This window comes from Cavia porcellus, unplaced genomic scaffold (assembly GCF_034190915.1).
Source record: "Cavia porcellus strain 051 isolate PalLab524CR breed Dunkin Hartley unplaced genomic scaffold, mCavPor4.1 scaffold_12, whole genome shotgun sequence".
In the NCBI taxonomy this organism is placed as follows: domain Eukaryota; kingdom Metazoa; phylum Chordata; class Mammalia; order Rodentia; family Caviidae; genus Cavia; species Cavia porcellus.
Genome location: NW_026947495.1, coordinates 65053395 through 65080767, shown reverse-complemented (window position 1 = coordinate 65080767; position 27373 = coordinate 65053395). Strand labels below are relative to the sequence as shown.

Below are 27373 nucleotides of genomic sequence, written 5' to 3'. Positions count from 1 at the left end.
TCATACATGTAAGTGATTAAATAATATTAGAGATCCTGAATGTTTAATAATTTGAGAGGGGTGCGAGCATGTACCTGAATGAAATATTATTTCTAAATTACCTTGCATGGTGGTATTCCAACCTTCCATAAGTATCTACAACCAAGTTTGAGCTCCATGTCTGCATGAAAAATAGCAAAGCTAACAGACTACAGTTGGGAACCATTAAAATATAACAATAGGTTCATGAGTATATAACTATGAAGTAGATAATCTCATATTTTCATTGTATTTCCTTTTTTGTTTTTGCTGACAAATGAAGCATTAAAATGTTTGGCTTTTTTCCTTTTGAGGATGAAAATATAACTTAAAGTTTTTTTTGCTTTAAAAATTGCGTTTCATGTCAGAATTTACAAATAATATTCTGTTTCACTGAGCAGTAAAATGAGGTGTGCTGGTATAAATTACCCCGCAGCCTTTGTGATACACTTTATAATTTCTTTTCTTAACCATATATTGACCTTAAAAGTATATTTGGGTATTTTCCTTTTCTTTTTTATACTGGAGGTAGAAATAAAACCATTCCTTTCTGTTTTTTCCCATTATTTTCTTTTCTCCCCCTCACATGTGCCTTGGTTAATATCCTGACTAGATGTAGTTGTAGGCTATTTCCCCTGGAAGATTCTGATCCCACTGCCAGCCAACAGAGCAACCCCCCTCCCCTTGTCATATTCTGCATTGTCCATTTAGAAAGAAGAAGTCTTAAAGGCAGGGACCGGTGTACTTCCAAAGCAGGCAACAAGGATTGCAGGAGAGGGCCTGATCTGGATGAGAGCATTTTAAGAAGTGAGGAAGTAATGAACACTTTGGAAAAATGAAATTATATAAATTTTAGAGCTGTCCAGAGATACTTGGAAGGTCCACTAGCCACAGTTCTTTAAAGGGAGCTTATATAAAACTAAAATGTAACAATGAGACTCTCTCAGCAGTGAGAATTTAAAATCATTCTCCATGAGAGTATTTTAACAGCCTCAGAAGGCTGGAATGTGTCTTTATCCTTCTATAAAACATGTTTTCTGTTGTTAAAGAATTGTTGTCTAAAGCATGCAATATGTGATCGAGGGAAATCAATACCTTCTCTTCAAAGATGCCATCCAGTACTTAATATCATTACGTAGCCTCAGAATGTCTGGCAAGTTTTAGCTGTGTCTTCACTGCTTGTTTATTTGGTGCAGAAGTATTTAGTTTCCAAAAACTTATCTGTATCTATTTACTTTCTCTCTCTTAAAAAAACAATTTTTGATTAATTTTGCTGAGCTTTTAATACTGACAGCAACTTTGTCACTATTTTTCAATGGTCCTCACGGTTTAGTGGAAATGAGATTTGTTATAGGTATCTGCTTCCCCTCTCTGTTCCAAACACCAGAAAGTGGCATTAAAAGAAGTTTTAGTTATTTTTCCCCTGTAATGAAGACAGAGACCCATAGTCCCTGGATGAACCTGTATCCATTCATCCTTTTCAGTATTTGTCTCTGAGTTTATTTGAAACCTCAGCTCTGCAGTATTTGAGTTTATTTGAAACCTCAGCTCTGCAATCTGACACGGCATTATGAGGATTAGGGGAGGACACAGTGGCTCCTGTTATTTTAATCTCTGAAACAGGACAACAGTAGCTATTGTTTCTTGGAGATTGAAAACGGATTTTTTTTTCTAGATCTAGAATGCCCACTGCATTAAGATTTGATCCTGATGCTTAAAACTTGTTGCTATGGCTGTTTCTATTGATTTATAATATAAAGAACCATCCAGTCAAAGATAATAAAACTGTGCAAATATGGCAAACTTCTGGCCTGGAGCATGGACTTCTTAAGTAAATGAAAACAAGAAACCAAACAGCTTTTTACTTTCTTGTTTTAAAACTGTTGCCAAGAGGGCAGATTATGTACAGATCATTGGATCAAGTAAGAGTTATTGGTTTCCCCTCCCTGCTCTAGCCATGCTCAGAATATAATTCATTCTCTTTCTTGAAATTACATCTTCCTTAGGGCCAATATATAAAACATAGCTCTATTTGTTCTAGAAGTGCAAGGTAACAACCATTTACCTGGGAAACAATGTTTCACAATTATTCCTAGGAAAAAAACCTTGGAAAAATACACTGTGCCCTTCATGGTTCAATGATGTAAAATGCTTACATTAAATTTGTGTGGACACTAGCAGCAGAGATCTCATTTGGCAGGCAGAATCTTACCAGGTTCTGTGTTTAGAAACATCAATTGGAATATGGTAGAATACATACAGGTGTGCAGCATGTTATATTTATTTTCTTATAAAATGTTGGAAATGTCAATCATCACAGTAATATTTACATTTGTGGACACTGTATCCCTCAAATATAAATTAACTCATGGTTTCTTATCAGATAGTAAGATAACTGTTCAATTTTTCTTTATAGGTGTAATTGCAATCTGTCTTGTTTAGCAGGATATTAATAGTGGAACTAGGTTTTAGTTGTAGCAGGACGCACTCCCTGTACTGGCTCCCTGTTCTGTAGCACAGGCCCTATTAAAATAGAGGCTTGCCTTGGTGTTCCTGTAAAAAAAAAATAGTAGAACTGGGAAGTAATTGTTCTTTCTTTCTTCCTTGTTTGTCTTTTTAAAATTCAATTTATTGGTACATTTTAGATATACATAATGATTACATTCATTATAGGGAATTTGTACCTGTACATGATGTAGCTTGATTTTTTTCCCAATTACCCTATTCTCTCTTTAACCACTTTTCCTTTTCGTATTTCCAAAAGCTTTGCTTCCATTTTTTCCTTCTTTTCTCATGATCATTTATTCTCTTTTTCCTTCCTTCCTTTCCCCCTCTTCCCTTCCTATATCCTTTTCCCATTTGTACATTTGCTTTCTATTTCACAATATCTATTATACATTTTGGTCCTTATTGACACTTTCAGTTTTTCAAACCAGAGAAACAATGCAGTATTTACATAGGTGTGTCTGATTTACTTCACTTAAGAATATGGCCTCAAGATGCATCCATTTACCATATGCATATGTATAAAACCCCACATCTTCTTTATCCAGTTATCAATTGATGGGCAGTTGGGCTGTTTCCAAAATTTAGCTGTTACAAACTGTGCTGTTATAATCACAGGTGTGCATATATTGCTGTGATATGATTCTTTTTGGAAGATACCAGTAAGAGGAATAGCTTGGTCAAATGAAACTTGTAGTCCTAGTTTCTTGAGAAATTCTCATTTCCACAGTAGTTGCACCACTGTGTACTCCCATCAACAGTGGAGAAGAGTTTCTCTTTCTCCATAGTCCCAAAAGCATTTGTTGTCATTTAATTTCTTGATAATAGCCACTCTTTCTTGAGAGAGATGGGCCCTCAGTGTTTTAATTTGCATTTCTCAAATGATCAATGTTGGTGAACATTTTTCATATATTTACTTTCTATTTCTTCTTCATCTGAGAAGTATCTATTCATTTCAGATGTCCATTTTTGGATTGGTCTTTAAATTTTGGGGAAGGTCTTACTTTTTTGAGTTCCTTATATATTCTAGAAAGTTGCTCTGAGAAGCAGCCAGCAAAATTTTTTCCAACACTGTGGGCTGTTTTTTTTCACTCTGTTGGTAGTTTCTTTTGCTGTGTGCAAAAGCTTTCTAATAAGTTGGTATCCCAGTTGTTGAGTCTGTATAACATTTTTCTTACAGTTTGGGTTTTGTTCATAAAGTCTTTGCCTATGCCAATGTCTTCAAGACTTCTACCTATTCTATCTCAAGGAGATATAGTGTTTCTGTTTTAGTATTTAGATCTTTGATCCATTTTGTTTTTGGTTTAGTACATGATGATAAACACGGTTTTAATCTTTGACATGTGGAAAGCCAGTTTTTCCAGCACCATTTATTAAAGAGGCTCTTTCTTCCAGTGAACATGTTTGGTTCTTTTGTCAAAGATAAGTTGGCTGAGTATGTCTGGAGTTATTTCTGAATCCTCTAGTCTGTTCCATTCACCTTCAGGCTTGCTTTTTGCCAGTACCATGCTGTTTTTATCACAGTTGCTCTGTCATATAATTCCAAGTCAGGTATTGTGACATTCCCTGCTTTTCCTTAGTGACCCATAATTGCCTTTCTTCCAGTTCCAAATGAATTTTAGTATATTTTTTTCTAATTCTATGAGGTATGCTAATGGTATTTTGATTGGGATTGCATTAACTCTCTGTAACAGTTTTGGACATATGGCCATTTTCACTATATTCTCCTTATTCAAGAACAGGGATAGCATTCCATTTTCAGATATCTTCGTTGATCTGCTTTACAGAATACTCTGTAGTTTTCAATATAAAGATCTTTAATTTCCTTTCAATAGGTTGATTCTTCTTTCTTTCTTTCTTTCTTTCTTTCTTTCTTTCTTTCTTTCTTTCTTTCTTTCATGCTATTATGAATGTTGTGGTTCCCCTAATTGCTCTCTCAGTAAGTTTGTTCATTTTTGAGTGTTGACTTTGTACCCTTTTATGCTACTGAATTTGATTATTAAATCTAGGAGTCTTTTGGTGGAGTCTTTGGGGTGTTCTATGTAGAGCATCATGTTATCAGCAAATAAAGATAATTAAACTTATTCCTTTCCTACCCATATTCCTTTATTTCTTTCTTTTTGTCTAATTGCTCTGGCAAATGTTTCCAGAACCACACTGAACAGAAGTGGTAATAGTGGACATCCTCATCTGTTTCCTAATTTTAGAGTAAAAGCTTTCAGTTTTGATCATTTATTATAATGTTGGTTGTTGGTTTGTCATAGATGGCTGATATGGTTTGTGTCTAGATGTCTCCACAAAGTCCCAAGTCTCATGTAATTTTAGATGGGGCTTTTTGGCAGCTAGCTAATTTAGAGTTTTTGATTGAGTCATAGTTAAATGCTAGGGATAAGAGGGCTGGGATTAAGGGTGGGTGATTCTGGTCAGTCCACTGACTGGATTGGCACTACTCTAATTCTGGTAGACTGCATACAATGTAAGACACGGAGATAGATTTTCCTCTTTTTCTCGTGTGTTGCTTTCGCTGTCTTCTGCTGCCATAGCATGTTGTCTATATGCCTTGGAAACTCTGAAACCTCTGTAAACTGTGAGCTAAATAAACCTGTACTCTAAACTTAGATGTCTGGTATTTTGTCTCAGCAACAAGAAGAGTAACTAAGGCAATGGTTTTATCAGATTGGAATAGAGCCCTTCTATTCCAATTTTCTTTAGAGCTTTTATCATGAATTGGTGTTGGACTTTGTCAAATGCTTTTTGTGTCTACTGAGATGATCATGTAGTTTTTATCTTTATGTTTATGTGGTATATTATATTTATTGATTTCCATATGTCATACCATCCCTGAATCCTTAAGGTGAATCCTGCTTGATCATTTGTAGTGTTTTGGATGATTTGTTGTCTTCTGTTTGGCTGTATCTTATTAAGGATTTTTGCATCTATGTTCATTATAAATTGGCCTGTAGTTTTCTTTTTTGGTTGAGTTCTTTTCTGATTTTGGTATCAGAGTAATGCTTGCTCCCAGGAATGGATTTGGTAGTGCTTCTTCCCTTGCAATTTCACTAACAAGTTTGAGGAGTACTAGCATTGGATCCTCTCTAAATTACTTATAGCATTTGGCAGTGAATTCCTCAGGAGCTGGGCTTTCCTTATTTTGTAGTTTTAAAAACTTATATATTTTATTTTATTGACTAATATTGGATTGTTTAGAATTTTTATAACTTCTTCATACAGCTTTGGTAATTCATATGTATCTAGGAATTTGTCCATTCCTCCTGAATTTATTACTTTATAGAGTACAGGTTCTCAAAGTAGGTATTGATGATCCTTTAGATTTCTGTAGCATCCATTGTGATTTTGCTCTTTTCATTTCTAATTGCATAGATTTAGATCACTTCTTTCTTTGTTTTGATAAATTTGACTAACAGTTTTTCTATTTTATTTAATTTTTCAAAGAGCCAACTCTTCAATTCATTGATTTTTTGTATTGTTTTCTTAGTGTCAATTGCATTAATTTCTGCTGTCATCTTTATAATTTTCTTCCTTGTACTTGCTGTGGGTTTATTTTGTTCTTTTTCTAGAACTTTGTGGTTCATTATTAGGGTATTTATTTGAACTTGCTCTGTTTTTCTGATGTGGGAATTCACCACTATTAATTTCCCCCATAGGATAGCTTTCATTGCATCCCACAGATCCTGTTGTGTCCTATTGGCATTATCATTTAATTGTAGAAAGTTGTCTAATTTCTTTGTTAATTTCATCTGTGGCTCACTGGTTATTCAGGAGGGTGTTATTTAATTTCCATGTGTTACGTAGTTTCTGTGGTTGCTCTTGGAATTAATTTTCAATTTCATTGAACTAAATCCAATAATATACATGGGCTAATTCCAGTTCCTTTTTATTTACTTAAGCATGCTCTGAGTTAGTATGTGGTCTACTTTGGAGAAGGTCTCTTGCACTGCTGAGAAGAATATGTATTATATTATTGGGTGGAAAAAATCTGTAGATAACTACCAAGTCCATTTGTTCAAAGATTTGGTTCATCCCTGAAATTGCCTTTTCTTGAGTTTTTGTCTCATTGATCTGCCTATTTGTGATAGTGAAGTATTGAAGTCTCCCATTATAATTGTGTTAGTGCTTATCTGATTTTTTCATATCCTTTAGTGTTTGTTTTATGTACTTGTGTGTGCCAATATTTGGTGCATATATATTTATGATTGTTATCTTTTCCTCCTGGATAGTTTCCTTAACCAGTATGTACTGACCTTCTTTTTCTCTTCTGGTCATTCTTGGCTTGAAATCCATTTTTTCTGCAACTAGATAGCTACTCCTGCTTGGTTTTGGAGTGAGGAGGTCCTTTTGCATAAAATATTGCTTTTCATCTTTTAAATCTATGAATTTCATTTTCATTTTGAGTTAAATGTGTTTCTTACATGCAGGATGTTGCTGAATCTTGTTTCTTGATCATTCTCCCAATCTGTTCCTTTTGATTAGTAAATTAAAAGCATTCATATTTATGGTTTTCACTGATAGGTAGTGACTTATCCTCATTATTATATTATTTTCCTGTTGTTGGTTACACTTACTTCACTTCTGTTTAATTGCTTACTGTTTCTGGTAGATTTATTCTATTGGGATTTCTGGAATTGTTATCTTCACTGTGTTTTTCTAGGATGTACTTGAGGATTTTTTTGAAGTGTTGGCTTGGTGATTATGGTTTTCTCCTGGTGTTCTTCATCATGGAAATATCTTATTCCTCCATAAATTTGGAAAGATAATTTGCAGGGTACATCAATCTGAATGGAGGTTGTTTTCTTTTAGGATTTGAAATACTTCATTCCAAATTCTTGTTGACCTTCGGAATTGTGTTGGGACATATACTTTAATTCTGATGGATTTTCATTATGGCTGGTTTGTTTGGTCTTTTTTCTAACAGCTTTTAAGTTTTTACTTTTGTGTTGAATTTGTAAAAACTTTAATATTAGATTCCTTGATGTAATTTTTTCTGATCATTGCTATTTAGAGTTCTATGCACATTGCTTATATGTATATCAAATTCTTTTTTCATACTTGGAAAGTTTTCTGCTCTTACTAATGTAAAAAGATTGTCTTCTGCCCTTTGTGCTATCTTCCAGGTTTTTACTGGTTCCAACTATTTTAGATTCATCTTCTTTGCATCAACTAGCAGTTTTGGGATTCATTTTTCATCATCCCTTGCTGTTTTTAAAGCATCTCTCATTTGTTGATTGCCAACCATAACCATGCCTTTAGGTCTGATATTCTTTCCTCACATTGGTTGATTCTGCTGCAAATACTAGAATCTTTGATGTTTTGGATTTTGTTTGAGACTATTTTATAGAATCCAAGTCTTTTCTATGCTGGGCATTTATGTTTTCCATAACTCGTCTATTTTTAAAATCTGTATATACTCTATATTGACTAATCATTTCTTTACTATGGTCACCATTTCTCTAATTATTTGCAGTTATATCTGCCTGAGTTCAGCAAGACTGTTATTTATCTGTTGTGTTACTGCTACCATTTCAGAAATTTTGGTTGTGTGGCTTTTGATTTGTTCCCTCGGGTGCCACTCTGAATTTGTTTTGGGGAGTTCAGACATTTTGGGGGACATTTTGCTCCTATGGTTTCTCATTTTCTGTTTTTAATTTATTTTTGTGTTGAGGCTTTCAAATTGGTTATGGCTGGTAATGTTATTACTAGTATTGAGACATATTTAGGTTATGACCACTTTTCTGAGATGTCTTCAAAGTATATTTAGCTATTAGACTTGAATACATCCCATGATCCTATAACCTCTGTTTATTGGAATGAAAGATTGGAGTCTGTTTGGCCTATACCCAGTTCTTTGTTAATGGACAGTAGTATTGTTTATGACCCCAGGACAATCTAGGTATTGGCATACAAGGAAAACCAATTGATTAAAACAATTTTGTCACCTTGGATAAAGTAGTACATCCAGCAATAACAATAGTATCTAGTACAAACTGGGTAATGACAAACTATCCTAACATTTTACCAGCTTTAAGAATGGGCACAATATCAATAGTTATAGAATAAACTCTAAGAAAAATAAGATAATTGCAGTAAATATCTACTCAATAGAGTAACTTTGCCCCTTATTGTTTCACAATCAGGCAGTATTCAGCTATAGTAAGTTATAGTTAGTTCATATGGATATGGATATGAAAGCATGAAGCAAAATAAATAAACTGTGGAAACTTAAGCAATGGAAGATGTGAAAAATGTGATAAGATTTATATTAAAGTTTCTATTAAAGAGTAAAGGGAAATTGTAGTATTAGATAACAGTAATAGAAAAAATCAATTAAGGCGAAGATGTAATAAGGAGTGGAGATTAAATTAGAGGGGGAAAAGGTAAGAAAAACTACTAAGGGAACAAGTTGAAAGAGAGCTGGGAAGAAAAGAAGACAGATTTTTTTAAAAAGCAAGTGCTATTCAAACAAATATAACAAGTAACATTTTTAAGGTGTGTATGGGGGAAGACAATGGATGGTAAAATTCTAAACTTCACCAAAAGAAAAAGAAATTGTAAAAATAAAAATGTACCAAGAGAGGAGCAAAGAATAAAAGTGGGATTAAATGATGAGAAAAGAGGAAAATAAAAAAGAAAAAGATAAATAAAAGTTCTTGTATCTCCAAAAGCATTTTTCCCCCCCAGGACCTGCAGTGTTTTATCTTTGAAATCACATTCCTCTTTTCTTCATGTAGTGTCCGTTTGTGTGGAGGGTTCTACATTTAAAGGGATCCTTCTCTGTAATCTGTGTTTGCAGCAAATGTCCAAATTGAGGCTTCATCCCAAGAAAAATGTGGGGCATTGTATTCAGAGGTTCCTGGTGGTTAGAGATCACTGATGTATATTTCAGTGTCCATGGGACCAGCTCTAGACATCAAGTGGAGGTTTATGTTGCCTCAGGATGCCTAGAGGAGATCTAGGTGCACCCAGAGCTAATGTAAGGAGGTTCTGGCAAGCCCAGTGAGGGGACAGAGCCCTGGGTAATGTTTCACAGGCATCCAGAGCATAGGGAAATCAGTAGACTTTTACCCCTTGCTGCTAACCAGGCAGAGGCCTAGCCTCATTTTCTCTCTACCCAGATTCTGGCAATGTACAGGATATAGACTCTGTTGGGCCCTAGCATTGGGGTAGCACATCTGGTGGTGGATGGGTACTCTCACAAGTCAGTGCACATGAGATTGGAGCTCCCTTTGGAAACCTAGTTTCCCAGGATGGGAACTAAATGTCAGACAGAGTCTCTGGCTAGTTGTTAACAGCCAGTGTTTACTACAGGAATATATTTAATGCAAGATATACAAATAGATAAGAATTTATAAGGTTGAATTACAGAGGCTACCTGCAAGGTCAGGTATGGAGAGTACAAAAAGGCCATCTATGCTTTGGAGATATGAAGGATATGATTGAAGGCCAGGAACTCACTGTAGTATCAGGAGGCTGAAGGATGTGTAAAAGAAAGCTGAAGAGTCTGTGCTAGAAGATAGAAGAGGGTGTCCAAAGTGAAAGTGAAGACAGGATTTCCTCTGAAGAAATGGAAGTGGGCCTTTCTTCTTCTTTTCCTTCTATGCCATTCAGACAATGAGCTTAAGTAGGGTGGGCCATCTGCCTTCAGTAAAACCCTTCATCCACACCCAAATTATGCTTATACAGTTTACTTGGGTGTTTCTTACTCAAATTGACACAATGAGCTAACTATCACACTGGTCTAGGCGTGATGGCCAGACCATATGACCTGGGGGTGGTTCTCTGCGTATAGACTCAAACCAGAGCAGTATTAACACTGTGTGCTAAATGAATATTCTAGTTGATGTGGAACAAACTGGAGACGCTTGGCAATGACTTGGACATGCCTAGGGTCCAATATTAATGACTCCAGAGACAGGTTGTCTATCCAGTAGGAGTCTGAGATTGGGCAAATGTTTTGTATTTGTGTTTTGATACACACATGTTAACAGAGTTAAAGTCAGAAGACACCCTGGAATCTTGTTCTGCCCTTATCCAGCATCTCAATTCTATGGATATTTTTACTTTCCTTTTTACTATTTCATATGTTCTTTGGAAACTTTAAAATTTGTATTTATATTCCTTTTTTTTTCTGAGATGGATCCTGTTTTCCCATTACTGGACACAATCTATGATACCCAACATTTATAAGAGAAGAAGTTTTAATTTAGGTCATGTTTTAAAGAGGTTTAGTCTATAGTCAGCTGAACCTCAAACATCATAGTGCATTACCATGCACTTCCATAGTCTATGGCAGCTGAGAAGCACAGCAAAGAAACAGTGCCAGGAAGGAGGCAAGAAGTCATGGACCCAAAGGCCATCTCTCCATAACCTACAAAGACACACCCAAAGTGTGCTTCCCCAGTCATCTGGGTGGATCCTAAAACCAGTCAAGTTGACACTCTACTTGAAGCACCGTAAATCCTACTTGGAAGTATCACATTTTTATATGAATATGGTTGTTGTCAGATATTCTCTAAGGGTTCTTAGATAGTCTCTTAAAGCTTCATTTTAAATGAGTTTTGTAATAAGTTTTGTATTAGAAAATAGTTAGAATTTTAATTAAGGTTTCCTTGTGTAGTCTGTAGTTGAGTAAGGGAGAAGTTATTATGATCCAAATGTCTTCTTCTATCCTTCATCTCAACACAGTCACAGAAAAGAAACTGAGGAAACAGAAAAAAGTTAATGCTCTTCTTTTTTATGGATATTTTTAGCATTTAAAATGTCATGTTGTTATATCAATCTATAAAGGTACCATGTTGACCAGCCAAAGATGTTATCTGAAGAGACTTTACAGATTGCATATGAAAACAGTACATATGAAATATGTATTTTTTCATTCCAAAATATAAGCTATATTTTAAATACTTCTTCCAAACTGTTCTCCCAAGAAATGTGTAACTCTGAAAAATTATTGCCATAAACTTTCTGCCTTCCTCCCCGCTTTATCCTTTTTCCTCCTACTGTCTTTCTGCTGGCAACTGAATCTAGGAACCTGCACATGTGCTGTATGACAGAATTATACTCCATTGGTGTAAATTTTAAAAGTAAAAATCCAAAATTCTGCTATATATCAATTAGAGTCTTCTAAAAGAAAAACTAAATGACTGTCACTATTGTGACATTGAAGGAGGAATCACAAATCTCAGATGCAGTAAGATTCGTATATAATAAAAGTTTCTTTGACAAAGCAGTAGTCTGATGGAACTAAATTTTTGTTTCCTGCTGAGAAGTGTATATGATTGCTACTCATGTTGGGTTAACCTTCACTTCCTCCTCTTTGGTGCTGGGAGGAAGAATGCCAAAAGAGAAGGAATGTCCATTTTTGCATATGTATGTTTCTTTGTTGTTTTAAAGGTAGCTGAAACTGCTGTGGTGTGTATTTTAGACTGGATGAAAATGTCAGATCTGTCTTTTCCTTCTTTCCCTTCTTATTTCTTAAAAGATTCAAATAAGCTAATGGGAAATACTAAGATATCAATAAAGTTTCATAGCTAGGTGGATGATGAGCTGGGAATTCTCCAAGAAGATATTGGTTATTTACTTATTTAACCAACTAGGATGTGCTGGTAATCTCTGTCTACATTCAGGCGTTGATCAAGCCTGTTCTTTTGATACAGGGTAGGACTGGAAGATTCCAGTGGACTCATGATATTGAGATACATGTCCTATCTTTCAGGTCAAAAGATGAGGAGTAATCATTCACTGAAAATACACAGGACAAATAGCAGTATTCACAGAGACAAAACAGTTTGTAACTTGCCCAAAAAACCAGTCACTCTTTCTCAAAATAGGGCAAATCATTAACCATAATGAAAAACCTTACTAATGTATAACCATTAAGGTTTTGGTCTCAGTGGATCAGCTAGTGGACCTGTTTCTCTACTGTGTAAGTGATATAAATAAATAGTTTGTCCATAAGGAGTTCAAAGAAGAAATGCTCTGTCTTAAAAGAGGAGATGAGCTTTCATTTTCTTTCTTATTTGTAGCTTGCCTCTGAGTATGACAGGTAGATTTAGCCTTGGGCAGAATATTCTTCTCAGCTTCATTCGTTCTGTGCTATGACTAATAGCTTTTTCTTATATCCACATCAAGAATTGAAATTGCTTTAGGAAACAACGTTCCACATCTCTAGTGAACTGCTTATCTTTCTTGAAACTGAGTATATTTATCATACTGTCATTCTTATGTATTTTCTGATGTAATAGAGTCACTGGGGTTATTAGTTGCTTTAGACTGGATGATGAGTATCATAGACCACTTAAAAGAATGCTGTGCAGAACAGCCAAATTGACTCATTTCATCCAAAAAATGAATATGTGTGTGTGTGGTGGCTCCAGAGAGTTTTAAACGCAGTTAGTAGATAAGCCTATTTTACTGCCTTCTCTGAAATAATCAAACTGAAAATTTGTAAGTCAAAGCAATGCATTTTTATGTACAGATAATGCACAAAGCTTGAGGCCTCTGGAAACTGCTTAACTGTGAGCAAGGAAAAAGTAATGGGACTTGATAAGCACTTTAGAAAGTTTCAGTCAATGGGCAACTCCTGCTGCCTAAACACTTGAAGCAACAGGCTTTCCACAGTTGTTCTTTGCGATTCTCAGCTAGGCTTTTCATTTTGACATACTGCATTAATTCCTGTCTTAATCTCAGAACCACAGATGGCGAAGAGAAGATGGCTCCACACATGAGAACAGACTTATTTCAGACTCTTGGGCAGCATTGACTATCACTTTTAGAGCTCAGTGCAAAATGAAAATGGGCCTTCATTCAAAACTTATTAAAAACTTCAAGATTGTAATAGTAGAGCTTTGAATTGTGCACAAGACTCTTCTAGGCATGAGTCCTTTGTGACTGCAGAGGTTGTTTTCCTCCATGCCCCAGAAAGCCTGGGTTTTGGGTCTGGAAATATAAGACAGAGAGGGATAGAGATGCTTTCAATCCACACAGTTTGAAAAGCAATGATAGAACGAACAATTTGTTTGTGGCATCTAAGAATATTTACATGTTAAGTAGCATTTACTTTTGAAAGGCCAGAGAGACCATAACCCACGCAAGGACAATGGAGACACTGCCACGAAGAAGAAGTTTATTTGGCACAGGGGAGGGGTCACCTCGTGGACAGAGAGCGACCCCAGAGGTGGGGAGTCATGGGCTTATAAGTCTGAAAACCACATCCCAGGGAATGGGCTCACAGGCCAAACAGCTGTCCAGAGAGGCACATCAAGTACATTTTTGGGGTGGAGTGTGAAAACCAGAAATCTCTCTGTGGGCACTGTAGTTCTCTGGAAAGTAAGCAGGTGTCTTTGTGGCCAGTGTTGCCAACTGTCTTTGTGGCTGATTTTTGTCTTTTTGCTTCTGTGAAAGCTTGTGGACGTAGCTTAACTATGTCCTCTAACAGACTGTACCCTTTAACCTCCTCCTCTCCTCATGCAGAAGCTTGGTGCCCTTTCAACTTTATCCAAAGCACTGTAATTGGATACCTGGTATCCTGGAAATAAAGTGCTAACTTTGAAAATGTAGTGCAATGATTAATACCCAGATTTGTTATAGAAATTTCCTGAAGCTACATATTTTTAGGTATTTTTTTGCAAATAGAACTAGATTGGCCAATTGACATCAGCATACATAGTAAAGGGGCTGGGGATTTAGCTCAGTGGCATAAGTACTTGCCTTGCAAGCAGGTGGTCATGAGTTCAATTCCCGGTACTGATAAAAAAAAAAATACATAGTAAAGTTTCAGGGATCCAAAAAAGATATTCTGTCTCTCACTGAGGTCCCAAGGTGGGCATCTTGGTTACTTTTCTCTTGGTGCTGAGACAAAATACCTGACACCCAAAATTAAAGAAGGAAAGGTTTATTTGGCTCAGTTTGTGGAGGTTTCAGTCCATAATCAGCTGGCTTGAAATCAGAGTGGCATGCACAGGAGTAACACTTCAAAGAGGCAGAAGACAGAAAAGCAACAAGGGCAAAAGACAGGGAGAATGACCCTCTACTCCTCCTTTACTTTGTAAGCAAGGTACCTCCCTACCAGGGTGGGTGTAACACTCACATCACCTCCTCTTAGATAGGCTGAGTAAGGGTCCTGGCTCCCTGCTGAGTCTCCTAGTTAAATTTTTAAACTTCTCAAATTGACACACTGTATCAACCATAACAGTGGATAAGAACAGCATGTTCTCCTTTATGACATGGTAGAAACAAACTCTGCTTGAAGAGTCATACTGGGTGGCTCCAGGAGTTTCCTGTTTGTGCTAGCCAAGGGGCCAGGTTGAACTATGGAAGCATCAACAACCCAGTCCCAAAAGTTTATTTTAGGTATAGATGAAATTATTGGACTCCTTTCAGAAGCATAGTTAAGAGTTGGGGTGGAGTAAATGTTGTATTTATTGATTTGGACCTGGGTTGCTTTCCTCAGAGCTCTGAAGTGAAGATCCTCACAACACTTGGAAGAGATGAGAAAACCTCGCCACGTAAGATTTGGTGTGTGGCAGGGTGACTTCTTATGCCTCCTTTATTATAAATTATGTTTCAAATCTGTCCTTTGGCTGACTAATTTTACATAATTGGTCTACTTTTAATGAATGGACTGTGACAGTGGAGAAAAAAATATTAAAGTAATGATGACTTCTATGAAGCCATGTTTTAGATCAGTGGGGGCAAACCTATGGCACAAATGCCCCAGCAGGCTGTTCTCACTGGAAACTCAAAGGTCTGCCACCATTGTTCGAGAAGCATTGCAAAGCTAGTAAAAGAATGTTACTGGTTCTTTTCATCATAATACAAAATGACGGGCAAAAATAAAAATATAATAGGTAAAAATTAAATGTAATATTGAAGTTTCTCCAGTCTTTTAAGCTCCATAAGAACAGAGGAGATAGCATGCAATAAGCATACATGGAATGTTTCTCAACAGAGTAGTTTAGAGACAGCAGCCTTTTTATACTCATGAAATTTAACATTTGTGGGGTGACTCATATACAATTTTGTTTATATAATATTCTGTATATATTACAAATTTGGTTTATAGCATTATTCCACTTAGCTCTAAGAAAAACTTGGCTCAAAATCAAACATTTCAGTAAGGATTTTCCTCAGTACTATACAGTGATTCCGTAGTTGTACCATGATAATTCAGTGCTTTGAAAAATACCTGATTTTATCAAGCATCACAGAAGATTAAGAAACTAGGAGTATACAATAAACATTCTTAGAGTATATTAACTGGGGAATTTTTATTTGTCATCTCCCCTCTTGTCGCCCAGAAAAGTTAGAGGGTCCTCTGCCTCTGTGTTCTGATGGTAAGAAAAGCTGAATTTAGAAAGCAGCAAAGAAAGCATTAGCAACTATAGCACTAGAGGCATCTGCAAGCTGGTGTGGTACATTGTAGGGGTTCTGCAAGCAAAGAGAAAATAAGGGACACACATATCAAGGGTCAGCAAAATGGCTGTCATCTGATCAGCGTGAGCAACAGTTGGTATTGAGATAAAGAACAAAGAAATCATATTGCACATGCTTTAGATTACATAACGTTTTGCTTCTTGTCCTTACAGGACCTCATGTTTTTATCTTGGTGGGGGAGGTATTTCAAAGCCTGTACTTTGTACCAAGACACTGTCAACCAGATGTGTCTGGGACAAAATGGAGTCAGTGTGGACTCTCTACCTCTTCCACTTTTTTCTTTATTTTAGGTTTTCTTACCACATTAGAAGCCGGTATTTTAGGTACGAAAATTTTGTATAAGGTTGGGATGCATTGTACAAGGCATCCCATACCAATTAAACAGATAAGGACAGTAATACCATAAAGAAACTTTTTTTTAGCCACTTGATGTCTGGTATCCATCCCATAAGGAAATTCCATAATCCAGTATTGAGTCCTTGGGACACATGTATCTGTTAAGTTCTCGTAAATCATGAAGCTTCTCATTAATGGATTTACTTTGATCTGACAAATTAAAACAGCATATTCGAGCAATTCCAATGCACCCATGATATGTAACAGAAGTAGATAATCAATTATGGTATGATTATCTAAAATCGCTTGTCAGTGTTCAGTTTGTTTTTTGTTTACTAATACCAAATCTGTGGAAGTGTAATTTTTTTTTGCCACAAGACAGGCTAATATATTTAACACTGAGACTGGCCTTGGCTACTAGGGTGGATATGCCAACCAAATGAATACCTAAACCTTAAATTTCTGTTTTGGTTAGCAGGCTAATAGAAGAGTCCTCACATAGGTCAGTAAGACTAATTGTAGACCATTTGGTGCAAGACAGTGTATATTCAGGAAAAGGCAACAATATAGTAAGATGGCTCAGGCAGCATTTGGGTTACGAAATAAATTTGCAGGTATATAATTGAAGGTATATTCTTCACATGAAAAGAACCATCCAGCAGAGAAAGAAACATGTCTATTTCCATGTAATATTGGTTCATAACTAGGATAATTTCAAGTACTTTTAAGAGGGTAAAAACATCAAGTGGTACAATTTTCAACATGAGCACATGAGGCATTGAAAGTTACCACATATAGAGTGAACATTTTAAAAGCATTATCAGGTTTTTTTAAAGGTGGGAATACCCCAATTTGGAAAGTCAGCATATGTTACAATTTTGTTTGGAATAGTGGAAAAAATGGTGTAATTACTTAGAAAGACAGGGTCTTTGGATACCAGATTCAAACAGGACTTAAGAATGTATTTTATTTCTATCTTTTGATAGATAGAAATGAGAGACATTAGCTATTTTTTCCAAATAAACCTAAATAATGTATTTCAATTTTTTCTTGAGGTCATAGGACTTTAAGGTCCCCGTGGAGGGCTGCAAAACATATAGGAACAGAATGCAAACAAGCATAAAAGAGTTCATTGTCAATTTGGTAAACACCACCACAAGAAGCTTTTTAGGAGTTGGTTCCTCTTTAGAAGCATGGGGAGAGTCTTGTGCAGACTGGATCAGCACCTTCATATCACCCCAAGTCACTGGCTGAGCAGTCATCATCCTGGGTCACTTCTGAGGTGACCAGGCTTGATTCGGAGAGAGGTGAAACTGTGGAACTGGGTTGTTCAACCTGTGGTGCCAACTCATACCATGCAGGGTGAATTCAGTGAGCAAGAATCCACACAGAACCTATTGGAGATAACACAGAAGCATCCCCTTCTTCTCCCCAGGCCAGCAGGGGCATTTTGAAAGAAATGGAGCCAACAAAATCAGTCAAAGTGACTGAGAAACAGTAGAGGACAGCAAAAAGAAGTCAGCCTTGATAAGTGGTAAAACAGCATCAGTCAGGTCAGTTCCAAGTTCAGATATGTCCTCAAGAGATAAGAGAGGAAATAGCACAAATTAATAATAGGAAATAAAGTACTGTCAGGTGAGTGGCGTAAATGTAGTCATTTAACAATAAATACCTTGTTGATCTGGATGGCAGGAGCACCTGTGAGCAAAGGAGCTGAGTGAAAAGTGAGTAAGAAGAGAGGGCAGTCCTTTGGGCCTGATCCCACCGTAACTGTGGTGAGTGTGCGAGCAGTGCTCTGAAGGGCCTACAGTAGAGAAGGAGAATCAGAGATCACATCAGCAGCATCTGTGTGACCCCATAATGCATCAAATAGAGGAGCTAACTGTTGAGTGTCACAGGAAAATAGGGCCTTGCCCACTTAAGGTCGTGATAGCAGAAGTGGCACATCTGGGAGGACCTGGAGTCCACCATGTGGTGTTCCCTCTGTTCACTGGCCAAATTTTACAACAGCATTGCGACAGGGATAGGAGCACAAGGCTCCTCATGCAGCAGTTTGCCTATCTTTCCCCAATCCTCCATAATGAGTGTTCTTCCTTCAGGATACTGAGGACAATAATCATGAATTTTTCACAAAAGTTGTAATAATTATGCTCAGGGGCAACGTTGCCCATCTTCTTGAGGAGAAAAAGCAGTCATGCTTTACGTTTCTGTTGCACGTCAGACAGGGAATTCCCCATGACTTACCTGGGGATTTTCCAAAGAAAATGAAGTAGATGCAGATTGGAGGTCGTGTTCCATCCCAGGAACACAGCAAAGGCAAGTGACCCTTCACAGCAGATTTTCCTCTGTTGAGTCCCTGTGTGGGCACCAGATGTAGGGTTCTGCAAGCAAAGGGAAGATAAAGGTACACCAAGGGTTAACAAAATGGCTGTCCCCTGGCCATGGTAAGCAAGCAGCTTGTATTGAGATAAAAAATAAAGAAACGCATATTGCACATGCTTAGATTATGTAACTTATTTGCTGCTTGTCCTTATAATAAGGACCTCATGTTTTTATCTTGGAGAGGTGGGAATGTTTCAAGGCCTGCACCTTCTACCAAGACACTGTCCACTGGGTGTGTCCAGGCCAAACTGGAGTCGGTGTGCATCTTTACAGCACATATTTGAGGGGAAGTGTCTTTATGGTCCCCTTGAATTTTCCTATATTTGTAGATGCCAACTCTGCTTCTTTTTGACAAAAACACACAGAAGGATGTAGCAGCAGGACAGCTTGCTGAACAAACCTGGCCACTGAATATTGCAGTTAGTCTTTCAAGTTAGCATTTTAATTTCTGAGATATCAAGTACTCTATTACAGTTTTTTGAGTAAAATAAATGTTATTTTAAGGTTGTTGTATATTTGTATAAAGACTGAAACATGTGACTATCATAGGTTAGGTTAAAATAGGGTCACAATAATACAGAACAAACCTTCTTTTCAGGTAAGATTAGAACTGATAATTGGATAGTTAACCTCAAAATTCATTAACATATTGAATCATTTAAAAATAACACATATGCGTATGTATTATATCTTAACTTAAAAATTAATGCACATTCACTGGACAATGTGTTTATTATGTAAGTCTTTCAATGGGTTCAATTTGCTAACCTTATATAAACATTATTCATAATATACTTTCTATGGTTGATAATACATGCTCTATGGTTGATAATTTAGTTCGATTTATCCTGCAGCTATCGTCCAAAGGCACTTCCAAAGCCATCACATATACTTCTAGTCTTTTACAAATTTTCTCTGATTTTTTTTCACAATTGCCTTACTCCATTTTGCTTCAGAGTTTCTCTTTTTGATGATATAATTTTATTAATCTGTGGATTTTAACTTAATCTTCCTAGAAAAATTGTCTTTCTTTCTCAATTAGTGGAAACTAATATCTGAATTTAAAATACTGAGGACAATTGACATAAGGAGGTTTCACACAAATGCAGTGAACATTTGATAAACAAATATACTCAGATGATAAGGGCAGATATACACAGAAGTTGGTTTCCTAGTTGTTGACGTTTAGCATACAATCGGTGTTTGGTATGTTGTATGGAGTTCATCAGTTTGGATTGTGAATTGGTTAAATGGAGATCATTAAGAAAGCTCTTAGTATAGTAGCAACTCATGGTTTTCTAATGCTCATCTTCCCTTGATGTTATGGCATCCTCAACTCCTTCATGCCTTGCACTTATTTCTGAGAAGCTCCAGGAAGATGTTCCACCTGCTCACAAGTGAGTCCTTTAATTCTCCTTAAACACTGTGGCCGTCAGTTGGTCTAAGCCTCATGAAAACAGCATCCTTTAGATGGCAACCAGTAGTCTGCCCTCTGCAGCACAGGGCATCGTGACTGGAAACCACTGTTGTTTTGAGAGGGAAGAAATTTCATTCCCTAAATGTAACCAGCCCTTTCAGATCTGCCTGCCTGCCTTCCCTTCCCCTTCTTTCTCTCTCTGTCCATCCGTTCCTTCTGCCCTTTCTTCTTTCCCTCCTTAAGTTTCTTGAATTAAACATAACATAAGCATGTATGGGGGCAAGGCCAGCTTAGTCACATTTTCGATGTTAACAGGATATTCTATTAATCACTCCTTTCCCTCTGACAACAGGCAGTTTCATAGGGATAAAGCTTCATATCTGATCCTCTGTTGTCTTAGGAGGATTTCTTTCCCAAGAAACACCTAAATGCTTCATGGAAATGGAGTCCTGACAAATCCAGTCTTCCAGACATTGCCTAGATATGGGCACAAATCTCAGACATTTGTCAACTCTCCTGAGTTCCTTCTTCATTATTAGCTACAGCTGTATCCATCATGGTAGCATTTATTATGTGTGCTGAATATCAACCTCAGCACTCCACAAGTACTATTTCATTTAATCCTCATAATCCAATGAGAATATACCTTTATAATTCCAATTTCCAAGAAGGGAAAACTGTCCGAGTAATAAGATATACAAATAGTAAGTAGTGAAGTTAGGGCTGGGTTTGTCTCTTTAATCACTATGTCAACTATTGTCCAAAAGAGAGAACACAGATCCTCAGGAATCATGGCTCACAAGGACAGAGCAAGCTGTTAAACGGTAATAACCTCACTTGTAGCAACACTTGTGTTTGTCTTCTGCTCTGTTAGGGTTGTGGTTTCTCCAGGATGATGCTGTCCAGAAAGGGAGGGTATAGCTGAGAAGGGAGAAGGAAAGTGTGGGTTAAAACTATGGTAGGAGCTGCAATTCCCACTTTATGAGTTTGTCAGTGTGGAAGATGATAATAGATGTATTTGACGATTCTATGATAATTCATTGACATCTATTTATTCTGTTTCTGTACCTGCATGAAACAGAGTATGCTTAATCTTGTGATAGGTCAGGACAAAAAAAGAACTATGCAAGGGAGATCTTTTGTTTTTTCTCCAGTTACAATTTTCTTGTTAATGAAACACAAGACCTTCTTTCAGGAAAAACTTCTTCTAAATCAAAAGGTTTTTGTCCAAGTTCACTCTTTAAGGGTAACTCCTTCAACATAATGTGTTACCTGTAATGAAGTACATACAAGTAATTAGGCAATGTTCTGTTTCTTCATGTAACAACTTCTTAAGCTTTTGGGATACCACTTAGAATTAGTATCTTTGCCTTTCCACTGTATTGATTCTTAAAGTTTTTAAAGTACAAGAATAGAAATCCTCCATTTTTCAGATTGAAGTAGATAGAAATGGTTTGCTTTCAAATCAGTGTTTCCTAACCTTGACTTCAAAGTTCTTTCTGTTATACTGCATTGTCTTCAATGCCATTGATCAGTGGATTAATGAATTTCTGTAAATATGAATTCTTAAATACTCAGAATGCCTGTGGAAGAAGAGATTGTTGTTCCTTGCTGATTTTTTTTTGTTTTGTTTTAAATGAATAACCTCAAAAGTAACAGTAACGTTTGTTACATTTCTCTGTCCCCTCCTATGTGTAATTTTAGTTCAAATCACAGATCCCCCATCCTCCTAGCATATTATGGAGATTTGGTATATGGAAGCAATGCAGATTAAATAAAATGAAACTAGAGGCCATAATTTGTTTTATTAATTGGTACTACTTTGGGAGTTGATTTTGTCATGCACCTCTGATAAGAGCCCTTCAGCTGTTTCAGAATTATTGATCTGGAAGGTCACTTTTCTAAGCTGTCAGTGTCAGTTGCCTTTCTTATTTGACTGAAGTAATCAGATTACACAGATTTGATGACTAAACATGTTTATGTTATGCCTATGTCAAGGAACTAATAATTTTTGTTTTCTGTCTTGCAGTTCAACTATAAATTCAATGGCCCCAGTGCATTTCAAAACAAAATAAAAAAAAAGCTTAAGGAAAGTATAACATATTAAAAAGTTTCTTTTAGCCCATCAAATAACAAAACACTTAGGATTTCATTTCATTTTTCAAGTAACTGATTCATCACAGTAAATAATAACAACCGTTAATGTGTTTTCTCATATTTGGGAAATGGATGGAGTGTGCCTTTGATAGGATTACAGCTGCTTTCTCCCACTTATGTAATCTTTCCTCATCTCTGTTCTGCATGATAGTCCAAAACATTTCAAGTTTTCTTTAAAACCACTTGGACTGGATTAGATAGAAGACATGCTGATTAAACTGAATACGAATAACCCATTGTTTATAGTGCCACCTTGTGGTCTTGATCCATTACTGCTGCCCATTTAGTAGGGACCGCAGGCCCCAATGAGGTCAAATTCAAAAACTTAAGAAATGTGAACCGGGAGAGGAAGGGGGTTTGGAAGCAGGATGAGGGAGGGGAAGGAATCAGGATATATCATATACAGATTCAAATACCCTATAATGAATGTGGTCATTATGTATACCTTAATTGTACCAATAAACTTTAAGAAAAATAAAAAAGTATTAGCAGAGTGCAGTAACACATACTTAATCCCAGCACTGGGGAAGCTGAGGCAGGAGGATCACTGTGCATTTGAGGCTATCCTCGGCTTCATAGTGAACTTAAGGCCGGTGTAAACTACACAGTGAGACCCTGTCTAACCACCCCCACCCTGTCGCCCCAAGAGTGTATCCTTAATATGTGTAATTCTTTGTTTTAAATCACTAGCTGCTTAGAAAATTGTGGTAAAAACAAAGTATAATTAAAAATGAGAAAAGAATGGAACAAATTTTCCCTATGTTAATTAATGTTGCTAAAGGAACACTAGCATTTTAAAATTACATTTTTTATGATTAATTTTTCAGTATAAGAAGAGGTAGCTCTGCACTTAAGCTCTCAAGAAGTTACAGTTTTCAGTACTTTTAGAATGTAAAAAATTAGGTGTTTGACATTTTACCTTGATAAATTATAAAATATTTAACCCATTCCTCTTCTCTAATTTTTGTTTTTCCTTTCACTTGGGTATGTGACTCTTCTCTGCCACATGTTCTCCTCATGGGAGATCATTAAGTGCATTTGGATTTTTTTTTTTTTTTTTTTTTTTTTGGTCTTTTTCCTTTTTATCGGTACCGGGGATCGAACTCATGACTGCCTGCTTGCAAGGCAGGCGCTAATTGCCGCTGAGCTAAATCCCCAGCCCCCATTAAGTGCATTTGAAAGAAGGCAGACCAACACAGCACTGAAGGGTAAACAAATGAAAGTGCTCTGCATCTCACTGGCCTTTACTCTCTATTCAGTCCTACTTTTATTTATGTTAACTAATTTGGAGCCCTTTTTAGGTATATAAGAACTGCAGCAGTGTTAAGATATCAATGCATTGTAGTATTTTCTAGCTTACAGTGTTACCATGCATCATTTTGCAAAGCATAAGTAGAAGTAGAAATCAATAAGTTGGATGCGGGTATTATCTTGCAATATGAAATGGGTTAACATACAGTCATTCTAGATTCAGCCAAGAGGAGGAAGGAAACATTAAGTTCATAGCTAGGTCCTTATACTGAAAAGACTGAATATTTTTCTCTTAACGTGAAAGCGAAGCAAAATGAGTCACTAGTGGAACTTCTACAGTGTTAAAATACTTTATACGCTATACTGACCTATCCCTTGCAAAACATCTCCAATAAGATAATTTAGTAAATAAAATTGTTATGCATTGAGTTGTGCTCTAACCACACCATAGAAAGGAATGAGTTGAAATTCTAACCACCAATTCCTCAAAATGGGTGCTTATTTGGATGTGTTTTCCTTAAAGAAACAATCAAGTCAAAAATAAGATCATCAGTGTAGACCTTATTCCAGTATCACTGGTGTTTGTAAAGGGTGAATTTGGATACAAAGACATGCACAGAGGAAAGACTATGTGAAGCAATCTAGGGGGAATGCTGTGTAAATATTGGGGTCATGCTGCCAGGAACCAAAGAATGTCTGGGACTGCCAGAAGCTGGAAAAGGCAAGGAAGGATGCTTGGCCTGCCGGTTTCAGGGGCAGCATGGCTGTTCTGACACCTTGATTTCACACTGTAGCCTCCAGAACTAGGGGACAATACATTTCAGCTCATCTAAGCCTTGTATCTGTAATAATTTGTATGGCAGCCCTAGAAAAATAATATGATAAACACTGAGCTTGTACTTAGTGCCATCATCTAAGGTGAGCATTTTACAGGAACTTTCTTATTTAACATCAGCCTTGGAAAGAGTATTCTTATTTTCCCAAGGTTTTACTGATGAGGATAATAACTTATTGAGATTAAGTGATTTGTCTAAGATCACTTAAATTATAAGTGAATGAGCTAAGATTTGAATTAAAATCTATTTAACTCTGGATTTTGCTCTGTGGGGTGTGTGTGTATGTGTGTGTGTGTGTGTGTGTAAATCCGATTCTAACTTCTGGTTTACTTAGCATTATAGCCACAGTCATATCATCATCCTATCTCTTTGGAACCAATTACTTCCATCTGTAGAAGAGTTAATTTGACATTCACTGGCAACCCCACCTTTCACTTTCAAGGACATGAGTAGGATTCTCTACTTTTCTGGCAGTAAATGGGTAATTCTCTTGATTCTTTGTAATCTGAAATGTAGAGCTTTATTGACCTTGTCCTTCACATATCTCTATTTCTTTTGCTCTTTTCCATCATCTAAATCACTGTAGTTAATATGTGTAATAGAGTGAGAAATCTACATGAAATCAATTTTCTGCTTCAGGAGAAATTCTGTTAAAAAATCCAGCCAACGCCTTTGTCAAAAAACTAAATCAATTTTCACTGAGCTGTATAGATATTGGAGATACTGATTACTGGGCAAAAGCTTGAAATTCAACATTGAATCAGTGAGAATACCCTCTTATGCTGAGGGTGGACTGTTTCTCTGAATCTAGAATGAGTGCTTTCATCTTACTTCATCTTATTCTTCATCTTATTCATCTTATTTCTACTTTACAATTAACTTTACTCAGTAATCCAAAAAAAAAAAAAAAACCAAGAAATAAATTTAACACGTATGCATGTTTGATTTCCTTTGAAGATGATACTACAGGACAAGAAAGAAAACACAGCATTTCTAAAATAGTGCTGGATCAACTGGATTCCTACAGAAAAAAGTGACAATCTTCTGTATGCCAGGATTCAGTCAATCAAGGATCAAAAATATTAAAAATAAATGCATCTAGGGGCTGGGGATTTAGCTCAGTGGCATAAGCGCCTGCCTTGCAAGTGTGTGGTCATGAGTTTGATCCCTGGTACCAATAAAAAAAGAAAAAAATATAAAAAAATAAAATAAAATAAAAGCATCTGTTCTAAATTTTTTTTAACTTACAGACATGTCATAAATTCATTTAATTTAAAAAATAAATTCCAAACAACTATCAGAGTGGAACTACAAAATGGAAAAAAAATTGCTTACCATTCCTTAAGTAGGCTATATAAAGAACTAAAAAAATTAGAACCCTCAAAATAAAGCATACAGTCAAAAAATGGGCAACAAATGAATAGATACTTCTCAAAAGAACTGCAAATGAGCAGTACATACATGAAAAAATGTTCCACACCTCTGGCCATTGGAGAAATGCAAATTAAAAAACAAAATTCATTTTAATACAGAGAGAATGCCTAACATCAAAAAATCAAATAATAATAATTTATGGTGAGGTTGTGAGAACAAAGAACTCTTTCCACATTATTGATTGGAATAGAGGCTAGTACAACCACCAGGAAATCAGCATGGGAATTCCTCAAAAAACTAAAATTAGAATTTCCATTTTACCCAGCAATTCTCATTCTAGCATCTTTCTGAAATAGTTAAAGGCTTCACATTAAGGTGATAAACACATACTCGTGTTTACAATAACGTAAGTCATAATATCTAAATCTTGGAGGCAGCCTATATGCCCATTGACAGATGAATGGATAATGAAAATGGAGCATGTACACACAATGGAGTACTACTTTCCCATAAGGAAAGATAAAATTGAGTCATTTGTGGGGAAATGGTTGTACTTTGAGACCATAATAGTAAGTGAAATAAATGACACACACATTTAAACACTGCATGGTGTCTTTTGTATGAGAAGCCCAAAGTATAAAAAAGAGCAAAATAAAAGATAGAGAATAGTAAATAAGAAGATAGACCTTTTGCAAAAAGAAAAGGACCAAGAAATGGAGGGGGAGGGTGTAGGGAGGGTGTAAAAATAATTAAGATGTGTTATGTACATGTACCAACTCCTCATGAGGAATGAATCATGCAATATGAGCATGAACCAATAAGAGTAAAAAATTTAAAAAGTAAACTTGAGATGAAGCACAATTATCAAGCAGCAGTGTATTTGCCAATACTTAAAGGTAGTTTTCATACCCTGTATAATTACCATGATTTAAAATATGAGTCATGTGCTCACTTAAGCCTTTATGTTTTAAAATATGGGTGGTCACTTTGCATATTTTTAAAGCAATGTAATTGGATAAAATATGGGAGAGGTTTAATATGTTAAAAAAACAAAATGAAAAAATATTCTAGACAAATTACTAGAAATACAGCACAGATAGCTGATTTGACATTAGTCACAGAATATAAAAGCTAAAGCCATCAAATTAATTCTGTTAACTAATTGGAAATAGAATTAGGAGCCTCAGGGTATATCTGACTGTTTTTCTGTAAACTTTCTCCTGTAAAGAACTGTGGCATTGAAGGGTATGCAGCAAAGAGGAGTGTGAGAGGAGCGCCATGAGACAGGAAGGTATCAGTGAGGAGGCCAGAGACTCTCAACAGTGTTACCCAACATCCGAAGGAAATGGGCCTAAATGCATCTTGAGATTTTTCAAATATGCAATATTCTAGTTCAGCAAAAGCATTCAGTCTAGTATGGTGGAAAAGAGCCAGAGGAAGAGAGAGTGAAGAAATGGACAGAGTGGCCGCATCAGGTTGAAAACCCTCCTTGAAGATGTTTGTCCTTGAAAGGAAACAGAGAGGAGTGAAAAGAAAGGTTGAACCAGAAGGATGCAGCACAGAAGACAGACATGAGCCAAGGGCTGTGAGTCCCAGCAGAGGGAAGAGCAGAGAAGAAGCGGTGAAGAAGACGGGCAACCGTGGGGTC

General features: G+C 36.4%; 1 protein-coding gene and 1 long non-coding RNA gene across 2 annotated transcripts in view; one reads left to right on the top strand and one right to left on the bottom strand.

The window, feature by feature from the left end:
* Nucleotides 1–27373, top strand: part of Pde11a (phosphodiesterase 11A) — a 386279-nt gene that overhangs the window by 43528 nt on the left and 315378 nt on the right. The gene's annotated exons all lie outside the window — the stretch shown is intronic.
* Nucleotides 14416–18684, bottom strand: LOC134478216 (uncharacterized). The gene is made up of 3 exons (XR_010050703.1): nt 18553–18684; nt 17981–18112; nt 14416–17885 (listed from the first exon to the last, which is right to left on the bottom strand). It is a non-coding gene; the product is annotated as an uncharacterized LOC134478216 (long non-coding RNA).